Below are 4,484 nucleotides of genomic sequence, written 5' to 3'. Positions count from 1 at the left end.
CTCAGGCAGGGAAATGGAAAGATTCCAGAAGAGCATCTGGGGCCAGGACCATCCTGGCTGGCCTGCAGGCACCAAGTCGGCCTGTGTGCTCTTGCTAGTGTGGCTCCACAGCCCTTCCTGTAGGCTTGCAAGTGCTTGTACCTATTCAGGTGTTTTACCTGGAAATAGTGGGAAGAGTTCAGCTGCAGCAGGACTGGGGCTCAGCTCACATTTACTCACAGACGCCTCGACACATTCCCCCAGCTTTGCAATGAGGATGCTCCTTGTGGGGGGGAGCACTGCTGACTACATGGGAGACGATTTCCCACCTCTGACCAACTTAAGAATTTTTTACCACTGGAGCAAGTGCCCTGATACGATTATCCTCTCTATAACTGGTGAGTTCTGTTTGTTTGTTTGTTTTTCTTTTTTTCTTTTTGGCTCAAGTTAGATTTTATTTATTCCTCTTTTTTTTTAATTTGGAGATATATACATGGAAATAATGCATTAATATAAAGACGTCTATGTGAAGGGAAAAACTTTTTTTCTGTTTTATTTTATTAAATGTTATTTATTTAGTTTTTTTTTTAATTGATCTCTTTTATACAGCAAGTTCTTATTAGATATCTATTTCATACATATAAGTGTGCACATGTGAATACCAGTCTCCCAATTCATCCCACCACCACCCTCACATGGCGTTCCCTCCTTGGTGTCCATATGTTTGTTCTTTACATCTGTGTCTCTATCTCTGCCCTGCACACTGGTTCATCTGTACCATTTTTCTAGGTTCCACATATATGCATTAATATACAATATTTGTTTTTCTCTTTCTGACTTACTCTGTATGACAGTCTCTAGATCCATCAAGGTCTCTACAAATGACCCAATTTCATTCCTATGTATGGCTGAGTAATATTCCGTTGTATATATGTACCACGTCTTTATCCATTCGTCTGTCTGTGAGCACTTAGGTTGCTTTCATTACCTGGCTATTGTAAATAGTGCTGCAGTGAACATTGTGGTGAATGTGTCTTTTTGATTTATGGTTTTCTCTGGGTATATGCCCAGTACTGGGATTGCTGGATTATATGGTAATTCTATTTTTAGTTTTTTAAGGAACCTCCATACTGTTCTCCATAGAGACTGTATCGATTTACATTCCCAACAATAGTGGAAGAAGGTTCCTTTTCTCCACACCCTCTCCAGCATTTGTTGTTTGTAGATTTTCTGGTGATGCCCATTCTAACAGGTGTGACGTGATACCTCATTGTAGTTTCGATTTCCATTTCTCTAATAATTAGTGATGTTGAGCAGATTTTCATGTGCGTACTGGCCATCTCTATGTCTTCTTGGAAGAAATGTCTATTTAGGTCTTCCATTTTTGTATTGGGTTGTTTGTTTTATTACGATTGAGCTGCATGAGCTGTTTATATATATTGGAGATTAATCATTTGTCCATTGATTCGTTTGCAAATATTTTCTGCCATTCTGAGGGTTGTCTTTTCGTCTTGTTTGTAGTTTCCTTTGCTTTGCAAAAGCTTTTACGTTTCATTAGGTCCCATCTGTTTAGTTTTCTTTTTTATTTCATTACTATAGGAGGTGGATCAAAAAAGATCTTGCTGTGATTTACGTCAGAGTATCCTTCGTAAGTTTTCCTCTCAGAGTTTTATACTGTCTGGTCTTACATTAAGGTCTCTAATTCATTTTGAATATATTTTTATGTATGGTGTTGGGGAGTGTTCTAATTTCATTCTTTTACATGTAGCTGTCCATATTTCCCAGCACCAATGATTGAAGAGACTGTCTTATCTCCATTGTATAGTCTTGCCTCCTTTGTCATAGATTAGTTGACCATAAGTGTGTAGGTTTATCCTTGGGCTTTTTTTTTTTTTCCTTTTACACGTTTATTGAAGTATAATTGCTTTAAAATGGAGTGTTCGTTTCTGCTGTATAACAAAGTGATTCAGCTATACATATACAAATATCACCAGATCCCCTCCCTCTTGCATCTCCCTCCCACACTCCATATCCCACCCCTTTATGTGGTCACAAAGCACCGAGCTGATCTCCCTGTTCTATGTGGCTGATTCTCAGTAGCTATCGGTGTTACATTTGGTAATGTATTTATGTCCATGCCACTCTCTCACTTCGTCCCAGCTTACCCATCCCCCTTCCGGTGCCCTCAAGTCCTTTCTCTATGTCTGTGTCCTTAATCCTGTCCTGCCACTAGGTTCTTCAAAATCTTTTTTTTTTCTTGATTTGATTCCATATATCTCTGTTAATATACAGTATTTGTTTTTCCCTTTCTGACTTACTTCACTGTGTAGGACAGATTCTAAGTCCATCCACCTCAGTACAAATAACTCAGTTTTGCTTCTTTTCATGGTTGAGTAATATTTGATGGTATATATGTGCCAGATGTTCTTTATCCATTCATCTGTCGATGGACACTTAGGTTGCTTCCATGTCCTGGCTAATGCAAATAGAGCTGCAATGAACATTTTTGTACATAACTCTTTTTGAATTATGGTTTTCGCAAGGCAAATGCCCAGTAGTTGGATTGTTGTGTCATATGGTACTTCTATTGTTATTTATTTAAAGGAACCTCCGTACTCTTCTCCCTAGTGCTCATATCAATTTACATTCCCACCCACAGTGCAAGTGTGTTCCCTTTTCTCCAATAAAGGCCTCTCCAGCATTTATTGTTTTGTAGATTTTTTTGATGATTGCCACTCTGACTGCTGTGAGGTGATACCTCACGGTAGTTTTGATTTGCATTTCTCTAATGATTAGTGATGTTCAGCATCCTTTCATGTGTTTCTTGGTAATCTGTATATCTTCTTTGGAGAAATGTCTATTTAGGTCTTCTGCCCGTATTTGGATTGGGTTGTTTGTTTTTGTGATATTGAGCTACATGAGGTGCTTGTAAATTTAGGAGATTAATCCTTTGTCAATTGCTTCATTTGAAAATATTTTCTCCCATTCTGAGGGTTGTTTTTGCATCTTGTTTATGTTTTCCTGTACTGTGTAAAAGCTTTTAAGTTTCATTAGGTCCCATTTGTTGATTTCTGTTTTTATTTCCATTTCTCTAGGAGGTGGGTCCAAAAGGATCTTGCTGTGATTTATGTCATAGAGTGTTCTGCCTATGGTTTCCTCTAAGTGTTTTATAGTGTCTGGTCTTATATTTAGATCTCTAATCAATTTAGAGTTTATTTTTGTGTATGGTGTTATGGAGTGTTCTAATTTCATTCTTTTATGTGTAGGGGTCCAGTTTTCCCAGCACCAATTACTGAAGAGACTGTCTTTTCTCCATTGTATATCCTTAGCTCCTTTGTCATAGATGAGATAGCCATAGGTATGTAGGTTTATCTCTGGGCTTTCGGTCCTGTTCCATTGATCTGTGTTTATGCCAATCTACATACACTTGATTCCATTATGGAGACATATAAATACATAGGTTTCAAGGTTATTACCAGTCAGATATATTCCTCTTCAGTGAATAGGGTGTTTTGTGTCCAGTTCATTGAGAAAGGAGTAGGTCTTGTCTATTAACTATTTGGTATATGGAATAGGATCTGTGCTAATTTCAAACTCTGCTTTTACACATCACCCCACATCACCTTTCCCCTTAAGGAGGCATAAGTGTGTTTTCTAAATGTGTAACTCTGTTCTCTTTTGAAATTCAGTTCATGTGTAGCCATGTTTACATTTCCTCTATAAGTGATATATTACAATAAGTTTCTTTTTCTTTGTGGCTCATTTCACTTAGCATCATCGTACCTAAAGCCACTCATTATGCTGCTATTGGCCTTATGACATTGATTTTATGTCTGAGTGACTTTCCTTTGTATATAAGTACCACAACATCTATATCCATTTTTTTTTCCTTTCCTGGGATATATAAAGTGTACCGAAGTCGAGGTTCTTGTAAACAGAGCAGCCCTAAATTTTGGGCTGGCTGTGTGTTGTGGATTTTTAGTTTTCCCAAAATACACGCCCATGAGTGGAAGTATGCTATACTCTGTAGCTCTGTTTTAGAAAACAACATACAGTTCTCCAGAGAGGCTGTTGGCAGTTTACATCCTGTCCATCGGCGTAACCAGGTTCCCTTTTCTCCATGGCCTGTCCTGCATTTGTGGCTTTTACATTATATGTGGATGGCCCTTTTGACTGGAGGTAAGGGACACTTCTCTGTAGTGTGGATTTGCAATGCCTGATGGCTTTCTTAGCCAAAAAGGGCATATGCATTTTTTCCCGAATATATTCAAGAAAATACACATACTCCCTTTTCAGCCAAGGGCAACATTGTCGAAATTCTGTCGCTTTTCATGTGCTTTAAAGACGACTCCAATCTACCTCTTGAAATCTGTTTCCTTCAATTCTGCCTTGCATTCAAATCCTCTTCACTGCCTTTCCTCAATATATTTCTGGATGATAGTTGTCCTTTATAAATCTGCAAGTTTGTGAATTGCTGTGCCCCTGATTTCCATTTTTCAACTCGC

This window comes from Mesoplodon mirus, assembly GCF_964341445.2.
Source record: "Mesoplodon mirus genome assembly, contig: HAP1_SCAFFOLD_74, whole genome shotgun sequence".
Classification (NCBI taxonomy): Eukaryota; Metazoa; Chordata; class Mammalia; order Artiodactyla; family Ziphiidae; genus Mesoplodon; species Mesoplodon mirus.
Note: the sequence above shows the minus strand (reverse complement) of the source record.